This window comes from Canis lupus, chromosome 22 (genome assembly GCF_003254725.2).
Source record: "Canis lupus dingo isolate Sandy chromosome 22, ASM325472v2, whole genome shotgun sequence".
NCBI lineage: Eukaryota > Metazoa > Chordata > Mammalia > Carnivora > Canidae > Canis > Canis lupus.
The window spans coordinates 48,369,653-48,389,461 of NC_064264.1; the positions used below are offsets into that span (position 1 = coordinate 48,369,653).

General features: G+C 40.7%; 1 long non-coding RNA gene across 4 annotated transcripts in view; it reads right to left on the minus strand.

Moving 5' to 3' along the window:
• The window catches only part of LOC112656075 (uncharacterized), an 86,321-nt gene that overhangs the window by 14,136 nt on the left and 52,376 nt on the right, over positions 1-19,809 (minus strand). For 3 of the 4 annotated variants that reach the window (XR_007405020.1, XR_007405018.1, XR_007405017.1), the window contains 2 exons: positions 10,157-10,351; positions 5,331-6,215 (listed from right to left, as the gene is read on the minus strand). This is a non-coding gene — a long non-coding RNA (uncharacterized LOC112656075). Of the gene's footprint in view, positions 1-5,330; positions 6,216-10,156; positions 10,352-19,809 lie in introns of those variants that run through there. The other variant, XR_007405019.1, reaches the window with a different exon arrangement.

The following is a 19,809-nucleotide window of genomic DNA, read 5'->3' on the forward strand; positions in this document are numbered from 1 at the left end:
GGTGGCTCAGCTGGTTAAGTGTCCGACTCCTGATTTCGGCTCAGGTCATGATCTCAGGGCTGTGAGCCTTGGGCTCCACACTGGGCATGGAGCCTACTCTAGATTCTTTCTCTCAGGGACACCTGGGTGGCTCCATGGTTAAGCACCTGCCTTTGGCTCAGGTCGTGATCCCAGGGTCCTGGGATCGAGTCCCACATCAGGCTCCCCTCATGGAGCCTGCTTCTCTCTCTGCCTGTGTCTCTGCCTCTCTGTGTGTCTCTCATGAATAAAAAAAAAAAAAAAAAGATTTTCTCCCTCTCCCTCTGCTCCTCATCCCCCAAACCCTGTTCAAGCTCTCTCTTGAATAAAAAAAAAAAAAAAAAAAAAAAGAAAGAAAGAAAAATAAAGAAGAAGGCAAAAGGAAGGTATAAAACAGATCTCAACTGAAAGATTTAGAAAAGAAACAAAGTAGTCAAGCATTGTTCACTGGGATAGCACTTAACAAATTAGAGACTTAAATAAATAGAAAAGATAAGCCAATGATTAGTTCTTCAAAGAGTTAACCAAAATAATAAACCACTGAATTAACTCAAAACAAAAACGAAAACGAAAAAGAAGAAAGTGAGAAAGCTATTAATTCCACTAGAGGAGGGAATTGGCAGTAAAAATAGGACCACACCTGTGTAATATAAAGTCACGGATTAGTTTAGCTTATAGGCTTAAATTACACATTTATTAAATCTGTATGGCTAAGCCACACTGTTCTTTGCTTCTTACCAGCTAATTCCTTTGCTTTTGTTTTGTTTTGTTTTTAAGTGCCTTGTTAAAGAAACCTGCCAGGAGTTACCAGTCAGAATGCTCAAATCTAAGAGGATGGAAAGCATCTACAAGGGGTCAGATCTGGGTGCCAGAGCATCTGCAGTGTCCTCCGAGGTGAGCCAGCACCCAGAGTAGTGGCCCTTACCACAACCCACAACGCTGTCCGCGATGCCCACCCCGGGGACTCTCACTGCTGCACCCATGCAGCATGGGCTCTGCACCCATTCTCCATATTCGTACTCCACCTCCACTCACACACCCACACCCCTTGGGGCTGGTGCCTTTGGGGTATCTGCTAAATGCAGAAATACCCCGGCTACCACCCTTGCCTGTTTGGGGGGAAGCTCGAAGCATCTCTCTCTCTCTCGCTTCTGCCCCTCTCAAACCTTCCTCAGTCTAGTTCCTCACCTCTGAAAGCCCAGGGCACCCCCCATCAAAAATGGGGTGGGGGGATCCCTGGGTGGCTCAGCGGTTTAGCGCCTGCCTTCAACCCAGGACATGATTCTGGAGTCCCAGGGTCGAGTCCCATGTCGGGCTCCCTGCGTGGAGCCTGCTTCTGCCTCTGCCTCTCTCTCTCTCTCATGAATAAATAAATAAATAAAAATCTTTAAAAAAAATGGGTGGGGACGCTCTGCTGGATGCCTGGCATTTCTGCTTTTGGCTCAGCATCCCCCAAACCGTTAATGAACCCCTGCAGCAATGAAAGGCAGACTCTTGCTTCCTTGGAACAGAGAGGAGGAAAAGTATTCACAGCAGCAAGAGACAGACACAAATTACAATCTCTCCTGACACGGTCCCCTGTGGGTTTCGTGGAGGATTCCTCAGCTCCATGAGTGAGAAGCGCCCGTGGCTTGAGCTATTTGTCAGCCGTGCTCCTTTGGGCATCCACCAAGGAGGGTACGTGGAGGGAAGGGGGCAGAGCAGGCCTCCGAAAGAGGTGATGGGCCCTTTGACAGCATGGACATCATCCTTGTCAGCAGGAAAATGCAATTCTTAAGAGGCTACAAAATATCATCGCACCGATAGAGATCTATTTTTTTTTATTTTCTGAAAAAAAATTATCCTAAAGAATAAGTCAGTGTAATGGGTAACTGTAACAGTAAGTAAAGACCTACAGTTTTATAGATTTTCCCTGTTGTTGTAAATTGTTAGGAATAGTGGCGCCTGGGGGCTCAGTTGGTTGAGCATCTGACTCTTGATTTCGCCTCAGGTCATGGTCTTAGGGTCATAAGATGGAGCCCCCCCCCCCCCACCGTGTCCAGCTCCAAGCTGGGTATGGAGTCTGCTTGAGGTTTTCTTCCCCCCTTCTCTGCCCCCCTCCTGCTGCTCACATGTGCACTGTCTCTCTCTCTCTAAAAAAAATTGTTAGGAATAAATGACCAGAAATAGAAGGCATTTATGGAAGTAGAGTCATTCATAAGTCTTGTCACCGGAGACCTGCCCAATGTTTTAGGTATTTGTTATCAAATAACCATGACTGTGATTCATCAGATTATAAGATAGATTTCATATCTTTTGTAATTGGGAAGTACAGGATATAAACCTAAAAATATATCCCCAAATGAGCCATTACAAAGCATCAAAGGAATTCTGCTACTTTAGTTAAATTAAGAAATAATCTGGGGATCCCTGGGTGGCGCAGCGGTTTGGCGCCTGCCTTTGGCGCAGGGCGCGATCCTGGAGACCCGGGATCGAATCCCACGTCCGGCTCCCGGTGCATGGAGCCTGCTTCTCCCTCTGCCTGTGTCTCTGCCTCTCTCTCTCTCTCTCTCTCTCTCTCTCTGACTATCATAAATAAATAAAAATTAAAAAAAATAATAATAATCTGGGGCAGCCCTGGTGGCTCAGTGGTTTAGCGCCACCTTCAGCCCAGGGTCTGATCCTAGAGACCTGGGATCAAGTCCCACGTCAGGCTCCCTATGTGGAGCCTGCTTCTCCCTCTACCTGCACACTCTTATGAATAAATAAATAAAACCTTAAAAAAAAATAAAGAAAGAAAGAATCTGAAAGGAATAACACGCTGGCTTGCTAATACATTCATATTTAGCAATTTATAATCATTATTATTATAATAATACAATTAGGATAGTAACAATTCATTATCTTCTAATAGCCAGTTGACTAAGTGCTCACTCGTGGCCTGTCTTTTTCTAAAAACTGTGTGAGTTTCATCATATTTAATTCTAATGAAAAGGCAGTTACTCTTGGGTCACTTGGCTGGCTCAGTATGTGACTTGGGTCACTTAGTAGAGTATGTGACTCTTGATCTCAGGGTTGTAAGCTTGAGCACCATGTTGGGTGTGGAGATTACTTAATAATAGGGATGCCTGGGTGGCTCAGCAGTTGAGCGTCTCTCTTTGGCTCAGGGTGTGATCCCGGAGTCCCAGGATCGAGTCCCACATCGGGCTTCCTGCATGGGGCCTGCTTCTCCCTCTGCCTATGTTTCTGCCTCTGTGTCTCTCATGAATAAATGAATAAAATCTTTTTTAAAAAAAGAGAGAGAGATTACTTAAAAATTTGAAAATTGTGAAAAAAAAGGGGGGGTGGGGAGTTACTTTTACTGCCCCCTTTTTGAGATGAAATTGAAGCCCAGAGAAGTTAAGATAGTTGCCCAATGTCACACAGCTACTGCATGGTGAAGCTGCAACTTAAGCACAGGAACTATAGCTTCTCATACATCCATTTTCTATTTTTATCAAAGTAATGCAAGCTAATTGGTTAAAGGGGAAATTAAAACAAGATGGCCCTGTAATGAAAAACAGTAGTGCCCTGGCCCACTCTCCCCCTCCAATCAATCCTGCTCATCAGAGGCAACAATTTTCTTGGTAATATTTAAATGGTTACACAGTAAATTTGACTTTTAAAGTGTATAGTTCCATGTGTTTAACACAGGCCCATATTTGGGTAACTGGCACCACAATTGGAGCACAGAGCTGTTCCATCACTGCTAACGTCGGTCATGCTGCTCATTTATAGACACACTGACCATCTAGATCTAACCCTTTGTAGCCACTAGTATGTTCTCCATTATGGTTTTATCTTCTCAAGAGTGACATACAAACGGAATCACACCATATGTGACCTTTAGAGACCTTCAGCATCATGCCTTTATGATTCATTCAAGGGATTGTATGTATTAGTAGCTTCTTCTTTTTTATTGTTCAGGAATATTCTGTTTTATGGATGTACCACAGTTCATTTGTCCATTTCACCGTGGATGGACCTTTGGACTGTTTCCAGTTTTGGGCCATTACAAACAAAGCCACTAAAGATTTGGGTAAAAGTTTTTGTATGAACATAGTTTTCATTTCACTTGGGTAAATACTGAGGAGAGTGATTGCTGGATCACAAGGTAAGAATATGTTTAACCTTAAAGAAACTGCCAAACTCTTTTTCCAAAGTGGCTATACGGTTTTGGATTCTCACCAGCAACTTACAAGAGCTTGTATTCACATCCTTGTCAGCCCTTGGTGTTATGTGTTTTATTTCGTTTAATGTCAATGGTGTAGTGGCATCTCATTGTGATTTTGATTTGCATTTCCCTGTTGCTAAATGATGTTGAGCATCTTTTTATCTGCGCATATTCCATCCTTATATCTTCTTTGGGAAAGTGTCTGTTTACAACTTTTTGCCAGTTTGTTAATTGGGTTGCTCTCATTATTCACTTTCAAGGGTTCTTTGTGTGTGTGTGTTTTAAGGGTTCTTTATATAATCTGGTTACAATAACTGGTGAAGCTACTTAGGTTACTTACAAGTACTTTCTCTCAGTCTGTGTCTTGCTTTTTGTTAGCTTAACAGTGTCTTTCAAAAAGGAGACTTTCTTGAGCTCCTAGGTGGCTCAGTCCGTTAAGGGTTTGCCTTCAGCTCAGGTCATGATCCCAGGGCCCTTGGATCAAGCCCTGCATCAGACTCCCTGCTAAGCAGAGAATCTGCTTCTCCCTCTGCCTGCTGTTCTCCCTGCTTGTGCTCTGTCAAATAAATAAAAGAAATTCAAAGGAAAGAAAGAGGAGACATTCTTAATGTGAATGAAGTTCAATTTATTGAACTTAAAATGAATTGTTTTTAAGTTATATATACAAAAAAAAAAAAAAAAAAAAACATTGCCTAACCCAAGGTCACGAACATTTCTTCCTATGTTTTCCTCTGGAAGTTTTATAATTTTAGATTTCATATTTAGATCTATGACCAGTTTGGGGTTTTCTTTTTTTTTTTTAAGATTTTATTTATTTATTCATGAGGGATACACACAGAGAGAGAGAGAGAGAGGCAGAGACACAGGCAGAGGGAGAAGCAGGCTCCACGCAGGAAGCCTGACATGGGACTCCATCCTGGGTCCCCAGGATCATGCCCTGGGCTGAAGACGGCACTAAACCGCTGAGCCACCCGGGCTGCCCTGGGGTTAATTTTCATATGTTGTTCAAAGTATGAGTTGAAAATGATTTTTTTTGTGTAGATGTCCAGTTTTTCCAGCACTCTATTCTGCAAAGACTGTCCTTTCTCCATTGAATTGCCTTTGCACATTTGCTGCAAATCCATTTGCCATGTATCCATGAGTCTGTTTCTGAACTTTTTGTTCCACTGATCACTGTATTTATGTTTTCCTCAATACCACAGTGGTTTAGTAATAGTAGCTATATAGCAAGTCTTAAAATAAGGTAAGAGGACTCTTCTAAATTTGTTCTTTTAAAAAAAATGTTTATTCTTGTTCCTTGGCCTTTCCATATAAATTTTAGAACCATCTTGTCAATTTCAACAACCAAAACATCCTGCTAGGATTTTTTTTATTGCATTGAATCTATAGACCAATTTTTGAAAAGAAGTGCCATTTTAGCAATATTAATTGTTTTGCTGTTTTTGACATGCAATCTTGCACATTTATTGTTAGAGTCTTATCTAGGTATTTCAAGATTTTTTTTTTTTATGATAGTCACAGAGAGAGAGAGAGAGAGAGAGGCAGAGACATAGGCAGAGGGAGAAGCAGGCTCCATGCACCGGGAGCCCGATGTGGGATTCGATCCCGGGTCTCCAGGATCGCGCCCTGGGCCAAAGGCAGACGCCAAACCGCTGCACCACCCAGGGATCCCTAGGTATTTCATGATTTTTGGCGATTTTGAAAGTAGAGCTGTCTTTTAGCTCAATTTACAATTGTTTATTGCTAGTTGACAGAGGCAGGATTCTAACATAAACCTATGACATCCACCTTCTGTATGTTCCCCTCATGTTGAGTGCCGGCAGATCATTTCTATCAGTAGGCAAAGGTGAAGACATCTTGCAGATATAATTATAATTCTAATCACTTGACTTTGAGTTACTCAAAAGGGAGATCGTCCCAGGTGAGCTTGATGTGATCAGGTGGGCACTTTCAAAGAGAGTCTACAGATCAGGCAAGAGAGAAGTTAGATGCTTTCCTGAAAGCCCTGAAAGAGAAAACAAGCAATGAGGTGATCTGCCCCAGAAAGGGGTGGGCTCTAGGAGCTGAGGGTTCTGTGCAAGGAAGTGAATCTGCTGACAACCTGAAGGAGCTTGAAAGAGGATCCTGAGCCTTACTTGAGATTACAGCCCCTGCTCAAACTTTCATTTCAGCCTGCTCAGAGCTTGGAGCAGAGATTGGAGCAGAGCTTGGAGCATTTAACCAGTTAGATTCTGAACGCATGGAAACTTTAAGATGTTAAGTTTCTATTGTTTCAGCCCATTAAATTTGTGGCCATTTGTTATGCAACAATAGAAAAATAATACCCTAGTACATGAAAATATGATTTTTCTGCATTGACTGTGTGTTCTGCAACTTGACATACTCACTTATGGTTCTAGGAGACCTATAACATTTGTTGAGATTTTTTACATAAACACTTATGTCATCAGCAAATAGAAAAGGAATTATTTGTTTCCAAACTCTTCTTTTTTCTTTTTCTTGCTTTATTGCACTGGCTACAACCTCTAGCACAGTGTTTGATAGGAGTAGTGAAAGCAGACATCCTTGCCTATCTAATCCTGAGGGAAAGTATCTGTGTTCCTCATTAAGTGTGATGTTAGGTGCAGGTGTTTGCAGATGTTCTTTATCAGATTGATAAGAGTCCCTTTCTATTTCTCTCAGTTTTAAAACTGAGAATGGTGTTGAACATTGTCAAGTTTTTCCTGCATATTGGAGATGATCATATGGCTTCTTTTAATTTTTTGATATGGTGAATTACAGAGATTATTTTTAAATGTTGAACAAGCAGAACACCTGGGTGGTTCAGTGGTTGAGTTTCTGCCTTCAGCTCAGGGTGTGATCCTGGGAGAAACTCCTTTCTGGCAGAGCCTTCCCCTCTGTGGAGGTAAAACACTGGATACTCAGCTGTGTCCTCATAATAAACTCTACTTTTATCGAAGTCATTTAAGTGAATCTTAAGTAAAGCAAAGAAAAACTAAAGCAAGAGCTCTGAGAGTATATGAAAAGAACTAGAAATGAGACAAAGGGGCCGCTGGGTGGTGCAATTGGTTAAGCACCCAATTCTTGATTTCAGCTAGGGTCACAATCTCAGGGTTGTCAGATTGAGCCCTGTGTCAGGCTCCAAGCTCAGCAAGGAGTCGGCTAAAGTTTCTCTCTCCCTCCACCTCTCCCAACTATCTCTCTCTCTCTCTCAATAAATAAATAAATAAATAAATAAATAAATAAATAAATCTAAAAAAAGAAAGAAAGAAGAGACTAAATATTGAGAAGGAAAAACAATTAGCATTATTTGCAAAAAGCACTAGCTAACATTCAGAGCATTTACTGCATGCCAGGCACTCCTCTTAGACTTTACAGATGCTTTATCATGGACTCATCACAGAGCCCTGGAGGGTAGGCACGATGGCTATCTCTGTTTGCAGCTGGGAGTAAACCCAAGTATGAAGTAAAGAGGTAACTGGCCTCACTAGCAGTGAATGGTGGAACTGGGGATGGGAAGTCAGGCAGTGTCTGCACCCATATCACTGAGCTGCACTCTTACCATGTAGTCACTCTGTTTCTAGGATTCTGATACTGTTCCTACAGAGTCTATCATGTTCCACTCAAAGATTGGAAGTTCCTTTAAAGTTAAGATTTTTTTTGGAATATTATATGTGTAATATATTTTACCAATTGAAAAAAGAAAACATTAGAAATGGATATTAAACAAAATATTAATGTATCATTGAGAATGGTTTCCTTTCTATCTATCCGGTAAGGTTTTAGGCACACATGGGCATATGTATAAATGCAACAGTTAATAACTAAGGTTAATATTTTATTTTTACAGAATGGTAATATGCCACCCATACTATTCTAAAACTTAAAAAAAAAAAAATCTTAGCATATCTGGGCCCACCTTCCAGACCAAAATGTAGAAGTGTAATTTTTTTCTTTAAAGAGCCACATAGTGGGGTACCTGGCTGGCTCAGTTGGTAGAGCATGTGTCTCTTGATCTTGGGGTTGTAAGTTTGAGCCTCACATTGGGTATAGAGATTACTTAAAAGTAAAATCTTTTTAAAAAGTAAAATAAACAAAGAGCCACATCGTATTCCATTGTCTATGTATGTCCTTACAGTTGGCCCTTGAACAACATGGGTTTGAACTGCTTGGGTCCACTTACACATAGATTTATTTCAACAAGTATATTGGAAAACTTTTTGGAGATTTGTGACAATTTGAAAAAACTTGCAGACAAACTATGTAGCCTAGAAATACAAATAAAATTAAGCAAAAGTGAGGTGTTGTGTTCAGAACACAGTACATAACATATATAAGATATGTGTTGATCACCTGGTTATGTTACCAGTAAGACTTCTGGTCAACAGTGGGCTCTTGGTAAGTTTTGAGGGAGTCAAAAGTTATCGTGGATTTTTGACTGCATGGGGGTGTTGATGTCTCTAATCTCTGCATTGTTCAAGGACCAACTGTATTTTATTTTTACCTGTTCACTCTTGTTGAACATATCAATTGTTTTCTAGGTTTTTACCATTATAAATAATGCTACCATAAATATATTTTTATAGATCTTTATACATGTGCTGATTAAGTGAATATGTGCATTTCAAAGTTAATAGGAAATGTCAGTTTATGACAAAATTTGTAATTCTTCCTATCTGAAGGTTTAGAATAAGCTTTTTAAAACCCACATTTGGGGACACCTGGGTGGCTCAGTAGTTGAGTGTCTGCCTTTGGCTCAGGGCATGATCCTGGGGTCCTGGGATGGAGTCCCACATTGGGCTCCCTGCAGGGAGCCTGCTTCTCCCTCTGCCTATGTCTCTGCCTCTCTCTCTCTCTCTCTCTCTCCCTCTGTGTCTCTCATAAATATTAAATAAAATCTTAAAAAAATATATTTGCTCATTGCACTCCCCCATGGAGAACCTCTGAGCGCTTCTCATTGCATAGACTGTAGCCCCCGGTGTGCACACGAAGCTCTTTGCACACCAGCTCTAGTCAGCCTCCTCAGCCTCATCCCTTCATACCATACACCCTATTCTTCAACCACTCTGAGCAGCCTCTCATTGCTGGGTAATATCAGGATCTCTAGGATCCCGTAGCTAAGTATAGGCTTCATTCTTTGCCTGAAATGCCTTTCTCCTTGTGCTCATTCTTCAAGATACAACTGAAATGTCTTGGTATTTATGAAACCTTTCTTAGAGTTCAGGGCAAAGATAGTCCTGTCTTCTTCCATGTCTCCAGAGCTCCAGGGTGGCTCTTACCACAAGAGTACTGTGCTATTGGCCTCAGATGTCTGTTTCTATCACTAAAATCTAAGCTCCCTGAGGCTATGTATTATCTACTTTTGAATCCACATGGTCTAGTCTGTGCCGGGTATGGGGAAGAAGCTCAGTGTTTTACTGACCAAGTAAGCAAACCAACAGAGGAGGAAGAAGAGATCTTATAAACAAAGTGCTTCTGTTACAGTTTTGCAGATGGTGACTTAGAGCAAAAGCAAGTGAACAGTCAAGGAGTAGCAAAAACTATAGCTCTAACTCTCTTGTCTTTGTGCTGAATTGGGCTTAGGAGGCTTAGCATGAATAAAAATAGTTGTGGGTAGGTTTATTCAGCATACACCTTTTCTATTAATTTAATACCATATTCACACACAATTCCCTTGGGACATGAGCTACAAAATGGCAAATCTGAAGCCCATATTTTGGTAAGATGTTGAATAAGTAATCCTATTAACCTATTAACACAAAAGTAATTACATTTTTTGGACAAATATTTCCTAGAATAGATCTAGATATTCATAAGTTTTACTAAGTACCTAATATGCTTGACTCAATAGTAAACCTTTCGTGTCTATTGAATTATCACAGCAAACATGGTTAAGTACCAACCTAATTTCATTGGTAAGGAAACAGGCTCAAATAGTCTACTTACCTGGTCCCAGGCAGCATACATGTTTAAGCCAAAAGCCTGGAGTTCCAATGCAAAGCCTTTGGTTCCAAACCTAGCATGCTACTCGCCACTCTGCAGCACTGCATTCACCTCTGAGCATTTTCAGCGCCTTTCGTGTGTGCGCACTGTGTGGAAATGACTCTTTCCAGAAACTCGGCATTGGGCAAACACCCCCACCTGCATACAAAACTGAACTAAATGTCAGTGTTTCCAAGACATGAAATTGGCAGTTAGAGGAATGTTTAAAAAAAAATAGCAGCCAGAAAAAATAATTTCTGTGTGAAATAACTCAGAGTAACAATTCTGTCTTCTGTTCTGATCAATGGGATTTATAAGAAAAATGATTTCTCCAGGCGCCTGGCTGGCTCAGTGGGTGGAGCTTACAACGCTTGATCTCAGGATTGTCAGTTTGAGCCTCATGTTGGGTATAGAGATTATTTCAAAACAAAATCTTCAAAAAAAAAAAAGAAAGGGAAAGAAAGAAGAAAGAAAGAAAGAAAGAAAGAAAGAAAGAAAGAAAGAAAGAAAGAAAGAAAAGAAAAGAAAAGAAAGAAAGAAAAAGAAAGAAAGAAAGAAAGAAAGAAAGAAAGAAAGAAAGAAAGAAGAAAGAAGAAAGAAAGAAAGAAAAGAAAATGGATTCCAAAGTCTGTCAATTTCAGGTTGCTTATTTCATGGTCACAAGGAAGAGAAAATACATTTAAGAACCAGTACTGAACAAGAGTAGTTGTCAAAGACCTAGGGGTTTGTTGTTTTTGTTTTACTAAATCTTTTAAATGCTTTACTAGAGGTAGAAAAATAAAGGTGTTTTTTTTTTTAAGAATCATAAACACAGAAAATTAGTTATTGGCAACAAAAATTGATTGATGGGGACGCCTGGGTGGCTCAGTCGGTTAACTGTCTATCTTTGGCTCAGATCATGATCTCAGGGTCCTGGGATCGAGCACCATGTCGGGCGGCCTACTCAGCAGAGAACCTACTTCTCCCTCTCCCCTGTCCCCGCTCATGCTCTCTCTCACTCTCTCTCTCAAATAAATAAATAAAATCTTTTAAAAAAAAAGAGAGAGAGAAAATTGATTATTGGAATTTTGTAGGAACAAAATCTGATATCTTACAACAGCTTTTTACCTCACTGAATATTTATAGTGGGGCCGCCCTAACAGTTTTTTTCTTCTGAAGTGTAAGAATTACATTGACATTATAATTATTTAAATATCTATATGAGTTTCATTATATCACATGGAATTAGCATTAGGGAAACTATGTCATCCTGACCTGACTAAGGTGTAGGTACAAATGCAAGAATTTTCCAGGAAAGAGAATCATATCTTCTTTATCCCTTCATATATCATTCTCCACCACTGATAGACTATGACCCAAGTTCTGGGAAGGTGTTCCTTGTTGCTATGGTTGTAAGGCACCCCCTTTCAGATTTCTTCCTTTTTTAGATGCTCTCACTCAGCCCTGGGGGTAGTGACCATCCCCATACCTTCTTTTCCTGTGTTCTTCAGGGTTCTCTCTACCCCTCAGTAGATAATCCCCTCTTAGAGTTAATACTTCTATTAAACTCGCCCTGTCGAGATTACCGTGTGGTTTCTTTCTCCTGAATGGACCTCGACTGGCACAGTGAGCTATTCCCATAATACTTTATAATAAAGGCTACCGTTTATGAGCGTCTCTGATGTGGGAAACATGGTATTAAGCATGTTGCAAACATTATCTGCCTGAGTCCTGCAATAACGCGGTGATGTTGATATCATTACCTATATTTTCAGATGAGGAAACATAGGTTCAGTGTTGCCTAAGTAAGAAATGACAAGCCTGGTCTGGTGGACTCAAAGCCTATGCCCTTAACCATCATACAAGGCAGAAGTTCAACTAAGAAAACAACACAGGGGTGCCCAGGTGGCTCAGTTGCTGCAGTGTCCAACTCTTGATTTCAGCCCAAGTCATGAGCTCAGGATCGTGGGATCGAGCCCTGTGTGGTGCTCTGTGCTGAGCATGGAACCTGCTTGGGGTTCTCTCTCTCCCTCTCCCTCTGCCCCTCTCCACTCATGCACTCTCTCTCTCTCGGAAAAAAGAAAGAAAACAACACAACCTGATATAAGTAAGGCAAAGGTGCTTTCTGCATTCATCCACAGCTGAAATCACAAGGTTTCTTGGAAAACCCATAAACAACTAAAATTGCCTTCCCTTATAAGTATGTCCATCTGCTCCAGGGCAAACTGCCTTCCTTGATAATTGTCAGCTAATCCGCATGTCCAAAGACAAAAAATTAAAAAAAAAATTAAAAAAAAAAAAAAGATCAATCTCTGGTCCACAGATGGTCTGCAATTTTTACTTTTATAAACTTTGCCCTGACTTTTTTCCATGACATTTGATTTGCAGATAATTGATCTCCCTTGTTTACGAGTTAGGTTTTGGCTGGGCTTTTAACCACATTCATTTTTCTGAATTATTTTTGATAGTAGTTTGTGGAGGTCCCAATGAGGTCTGCTCCCTGGAATGTGCTCTCAGGGGCCTGCAGAAGTGTGCAGCTCACATGTGCACCTCATCTGGATCCCATGAGTCCTGGTCTGCCTCCTCTTCGTCCCTCTGGGGATGCGCCAATTAGGTTCCTGAGCTCTTGAGTGTTGGTTCTCCTTCTGCTGCGCCCATGGTTATTGTGTGGGGGACAGAGGAGCTGCCAGACAGATCAGAGTGATCATTCTCTGGAAATGTGGTATTTGGGGAAGCTCCAGGGCTGCCATTCTTTCTCAAGTGGCTGCTAGGCTGCTTGTTCCCACATTGATTGATTGCAAAACTGTTGGGTCTCAAGGCTACGCAGCCTTAAAGAAAGGGGATGTAGAATAGGGCAATTAAAATGCCATAGTTCTCACCTGAGATTCAGTCACTTTTCTTGAAAAACAGGCTCTAGATTGTTGCAAGCCTTTGGTTACTTTCCAGACTTCTGAAAAAGTTGATTTGGGCCATTTTTGCTGGTGTTTTTGTTACTTTTATGGAAGACCAGATTATCGGAGATGCCTCCTACTCAATCATTCTAGAAGTGCTTTGAAAACAAGGTTTAAATAAACCATAAGTTTGAGCTCTTTGACATTCTTTCTGAACAAGTACGTTAGGAAACAGTATAAAACAAAGTAGTAGGAATCAGCTACAAATGCCTCCAGAGTTACCTTATCTCTTCTGAAGAGGTTTTTCGGCCATGTGAACATGGAGAGATTTCTAAACAGACTCTTGTATCTTTGGCTACTTTTGGAGGAAGTTAGTAAATTAAACTTTAAAATATCTTAAATTGGGCAGCCCCGGTAGCACAGAGGTTTAGTGCCGCCTGCAGCCTGGAGAGTGATCCTGGAGACCCGGGATCGAGTCCCACCTCAGGCTCCATGCATGGAGCCTGCTTCTCCCTCTGCCTGTGTCTCTGCCTCTCTCTTTCTGTATCCCTATGAATAAATAAAATAAAAAATCTTAAAAAAATAAAATATCTTAAATTAAAAGACTGCCTATTATGATTGATTTGTAGAGCTGGATAAACACTTGCAATAAAAAAAAAAGTTCTGAGTTGCAATTTATTATTTAAACTTTTTCAAAAGACCAGCATTCTTTTTTTAAGTATTTTTTTTTAAAGATTTTATTTATTTATTCATAGACTCAGAGAGAGGCAGAGACACAGGCAGAGGGAGAGGGAGAAGCAGACTCCATGCAGGGAGCCCGACGTGGGACTCGATCCCGGGTCTCCAGGATCACACCCCAGCCTGCAGGCAGCACCAAACCGCTGCGCCACTGGGGCTGCCCTTTTTAAGTATTTTATTTGAAGATTTTATTTATTTATTTATTTATTTATTTATTTATTTACTTATTTACTTATTTATTTATTTGAGAGAGGACGAGCATGAGTGAGGGTGGGACAGGGGCAGAGAAAGAGGGCAAACAGATTCCCCACTAAGTAGGGAGCACGACGCCAGCCTTGATCCCAGGACCCCAGGATTATGACCTGAGCCAAAGGCAGACTCTTAACTGAGCCACCCAGGTGCCCCAGGACCAGCATTCTTAAAGAATGTGGAGTTAAATTTTGTTTCTTCTCTAAGTATTCTTTAATTATGCTATCTTGATTTATACAAGCATTTATCAATCCCCATAAATTAAATTATCAGCCTTGATTGTTAAAGTATAAGATAAAAAGCAAGAAAAATTTGAGTTGTTACCAGGCAAAAAAAAAAAAAGAGAAAATACTAAAGTCAGAAATATTCAACAAAATGTAATGGTTTTTAGAGTTTGGGTATATAAATACAGAAAAATTATAAAGGGTACCTACTGATAATATTACTAAACATGATTAATCCTTGGACAATTATATTGCTTTGGTACTTCTCGTTTTTTTAATTTATTTTTAAAGATTTTATTTATTTATTTGAGAGAGTGAGCGAGCATGAGCACAGGGAGGGGCAGAGGAGAAATAGACTCCTGGCTGAGTCAAAGCCAGGCACAAGGCTTGATCTTCGGACCCTGAGATCATGACCTGAGCCAGAGTCAGACACGTAACCGACTGAGCCACCCAGGTGCCCCTTTTTGTTTTAAAAGAACTGTCTGGAGGAAGACATAGACATGGCCAACAAGCACATGAGAAAATGCTCCGCACCACTGGCCATCAAGGAAATACAAATCAAAACCACAATGAGATACCACCTCACCCCAGTGAGAATGGGGAAAATTAACAAGGCAGGAAACCACAAATGTTGGAGAGGATGTGGAGAAAGGGGAACCCTCTTGCACTGTTGGTGGGAATGTGAACTGGTGGAGTCACTCTGGAAAACTCTGTGGAGGTTCCTCAAAGAGTTAAAAATAGATCTGCCCTACGACCCAGCAATTGCACTGCTGGGGATTTACCCCAAAGATACTGATGCAGTGAAATGCCGGGACACCTGCACCCCGATGTTTCTAGCAGCAATGTCCACAATAGCCAAACTGTGGAAGAAGCCTCGGTGTCCATCGACAGATGAATGGATAAAGAAGCTGTGGTCTCTGTATACAATGGAATATTCCTCAGCCATCAGAAATGACAAATACCCACCATTTGCTTCAACGTGGATGGAACTGGAGGGTATTATGCTGAGTGAAGTAAGTCAATCGGAGAAGGACAAACATATGGTCTCATTCATTTGGGGAATATAAAAATTAGTGAAAGAGAATAAAGGGGAAAGGAGATAAAATGAGTGGGAAATATCAGAGAGGGAGACAGAACGTGAGAGACACCCAACTCTGGGAAACGAACAAGGGGTAGTGGAAGGGGAGGTGGTTGGGGGGATGGGGTGACTGCGTGATGGGCACTGAGGGGGGCACTTGATGGGATGAGCACTGGGTGTTGTATGTTGGCAAATTGAACTCCAATAAAAAATATACAAAAATAAATAAAAATATTTTAAAAAATATTTTTAAAAATATTTTTATAAATAAATAAAATTTAAAAACTGTCTTCTCACCGATTTTGTGACAGTATTAAAAAAAAACTCTCTCCTAGTATTCTAGCTGATAGAAGGCCTGGGTTTATTTTCACACAGAAAGCTTAATCTGAACTTTTAAAATTTCCAGATCTGTTTTTAATGGTCAAATATTTTGACTAAATGTTTTACATTGCAAATGATTAATTATAATATGAGATATCTTCCAAATAATTTACTCTTTTTTTTTAAGGTTTTATTTATTTATTCATGAGAGAGAGGCAGAGACAGAGGCAGAGGGAGAAGCAGGCTTCCTGTGGGGAGCTCGATGAGGGACTCCATCCCAGGATCCCGGGATCATGACTTGAGCCAAAGGCAGACACTCAACCACTGAGCCACCCAGGCGCCCCTACTCTTTAAAAAAAAAAAAAAAAGATTTTATTTATTTATTTGAGAGAGAGAGCAAAGGGGGAGGGAGAGGAAGAGGGAAAGAATCCCAAGCAGACTCCGCTCTGAGCACAGAGCCAGACATGGGTCTGATACCACAGCCCGGGATAATGACCTGAGCCGAATCCAAGAGTTGGATGCTTTGCCGACTGAACCATCCAGGCACCATGAGAGAAATAATCTTAAGCAGGTTCCAAAGCCAGCAACAGAGCCTGTTGTGGAGCTCAGTCCCACAACCCTGAAATCATGACCTGAGCTTAAATCAAGAGTCTGATGCTTAACTGAGCCACCCGGTGACACTCCACATTGGTATTTTCAAACAGCTTTATTGAGATAGAATCCACATACATAAGATTCATCCTTTCAAAGTGTAAGACTTGGTGATTATTAGAATATTCACAAAATCCATTACCATCACCAGTATTGAATTTTAGAACATTTTCAACATCCACCAAAGAAATTCTATACCTGTTAGTAATCACTTCTCGTTCTCCCCTTCATGGCCCTAGAACACCACTAAAGTACTTTCTATCTCTATAAATTTGTCTATTCTGGGCATTCCATATAAATTGAATCATATGATATGTAGCCTTTTGTGTCTGGCGTTATTACATGGCACAAGTATCCTCAAGGTTCTTCTGTGTTGTAGTTTGTGTCAGTACTCCTTCAGATGAATAATATTCCATTCTGTAGACATACCACATTTTTATTCCTCACTTCATAAACCCATTGATATTTTCAATTGATTTTTATTTAAATTTTTAAGTCCATTTTACCAAGGAATAACTTACATATAGTAAATTCTCTGTGTTTACTTCTATGAGTTTTGACCAATTTGTATAGTTCTAGAACTACTAATCATCCACATAAATTCTCCAGTGTTCCTTTGTAAGTCCATACCCTTCCCATTCCTGGTCCTTAAAAACCACTGATCTGTACTCTATTCCTATAGTTTACTTTTTCTAGAATGTCATATTAATGAGTTCACACAGTCTGTAGCCTCTTGAGACTGGCTGTTTTCACTTAGCGTCATGCATTTGAAAAACTTGATCAGTTGCTCTCAGTCATAGATATTCTCTGGCCCCCTTTAGTGATGTTCTATGAACCTTGGCTCCCACCTCCTTGTCCCTGTACTTGAGAGCCTCCGGTGGAAGACCCTCCGATATTAGCATGTTATGCCTCATGACCTGTGACTCACAAACCCAGAGCAGTTCACACATCGACAGCTGTGCAAATACCGACATGAAGTGTTTACAAACTGAAGTCTAAGCAACTTGTGGGAAATGAAGCCTGAAGGACGAGAGTGGCATGTCCATTTTGCTGATCTATTTGTGAACTCCTCGATTTTCTAAATCGTTTTATTTGTACTTAGTTTTAATTTTAATTAAAGTGATGCATGTACAGAATTTTCAGTTGAATAGTATACAAAGCTTGTTATGAAAAACAATAGTTGGGGCACCTGGGTGCCTCGGCTGGTTAAGCATACAACTCTTGATTTCAGCTCAGGTCATGATCTCAGGGTCGTGAGATCAAGCCCCACGTCAGGCTCTATGCTCAGCAGGGAGTCTGCTTGAGGTTCTATCTCTCCCTCTCCCCCCCACCCAATGGCACAGGCCTTCTCTCTCTCTCTCTCAAATAAATAAATAAATCTTAAAAAAAAAGACAGTTGTCCCCCAATCCTATCACTAACTTCTCTTTCACCATGGCCCACTACTTTTATTTCATTTAACTAATTTTTTTCTACATCTATTTATTTTTTTAATATTTATTTATTTATTTAGAGAGAGAGCACGTGAGTGGGGGAAGCTGCAGGGGACGAGGCAGAGAGAGAATCTCAAGCTGACTGTACTAAGGATGGAACCCAACGCAGGGCTCAATCCCACAATCCTGAGATCATGATCTACGCTGAGACAGAGTTGGATGTTTAGAAAACTGGGCCACCTAGGCACCCCTCCATCTCTTTACATAGCACATTTACATTGTTATGTCTTACTTTTTCTTTTTTTTTTTTTCATTTATTTATGATAGTCACACAGAGAGAGAGAGAGAGGCAGAGACACAGGCAGAGGGAGAAGCAGGCTCCATGCACCGGGAGCCCGACGTGGGATTCGATCCCGGGTCTCCAGGATCGCGCCCTGGGCCAAAGGCAGGAGCTAAACCGCTGCGCCACCCAGGGATCCCTTACTTTTTCAATATTAGGTAGCACCATTGACTTCCTGCTACGGAATATGATGATTGAGCTCTTCCTCACGTCGCTGTGCTCCCATTCCCTCGTAGAGCGATATTGTAATTTTGGTTAGAACAGTATCCAGTGTTCCATTCCCAGGGCCACGCAAATGCCACTGACAGGTGAGCTATGCAGTGTGCTCTGGTTATTTTTTTTTCCTATACAACTTTTTTGTTTTCTCTGAAGATAATTATGATTTTTTTTTTTAATATCCTGGGTTTTCTATATTCTCACCAACGTTTTATCCCCAAACTCTCCCTAGTTTGTGTAAATTACCTCTCAACATTTTCATATACATTAGGTTTCTTTTTTTCTTTCTCTCTGTCTCTCTTCCTTCTTTAAAAAAAATCTCACCAGCATCCTCCTAGCATGCTCCGGACAAGACTGGCTGATCTCTGGGCTGCCTGCACAACTGCCTACCTAGGACCTCTTGTCACCATCATCCTGAGAATTCTTTATTTTTCTCTTAGTTGGAATCCTCATGTTTTTAATTTTTTGGTTAACTACTGCTTTGGTAGAACACATCTTTCCATAGCTTCCTAAATAAGGTACACAAAGAGGCAGCCTGGGTACTCAGTGGTTTAGTGCTGCCTTTAGCCCAGGGCATGATCCTGGAGACCTGGGATCGAGTCCTACATCAGGTTCCCTGCATGGAGCCTGCTTCTCCCTCTGCCTGTGTCTCTGCCTTTCTTTCTCTCTCTGTGTCTCTTATGAATAAATAAATAAAATCTTTTAAAAAATAAGGTACATGAAGGTAAATTATTTTGAGGTCTAAAAATTCTTGATTCTGTCCTTGGACTAGCTTGGTAGTTGGCTTAGAATGAGTTTCTAAGTAGGACATCATCTTCCCTTAGGATTCTGATGGCATTTCTTTATTGTCTTGAACTTCCAACATCACCATTGAGAAGATCTGCTCTTTCTGATCCTTCATCTCATATAGTAAACTTACTCTTCCCTCCAGGAAGTTTTTAGAATCTTCTTGTCTCCAGTGACTGGAAATTCAGGATAATGTAGCTTAGTGTGGGTCTAGTTTTCTCTACTGTCCTGGTTTCCTGGAGAGAAGCTTCTACTCTGAAAACTTAGATTCTTCAGTTCTGGGAAATATTCTTAGATCATTTCTTCAGTGATTTTTCTTACCTCTTTTCTTCCTCATTCTCCCTTTTCAGAATAACCGTGACTTGACTGTTGAGAATCCTAGACTAGACTTCTATTTCCATATTTTTATTTTCTACATCTTTGTCCTTTTGCTTTGCTTTCTGGGAGGTTCCCTCAAATTTGTCTTCCACATTTTCCATTGGGTTTTTGATTTCTGCTCTTCTGCTTCTGATTTTTAGGACCTCTTTTGTGTTTTGTAATTTAAAAAAAATAGCATCCTTTCTTTGTGTCATGGATTGGGTATCTTCTTGTAAATGTCTAGGGATTGTAATGCTAGCCTAGCCCCTCTCCCTCCTCTCCTCTCTTTGGTCTCTCTTTCCCTAAGGATGCTTTGTTTTTTGTTTCTTCATTTTGCTCCCTCTCTTCTACACTGA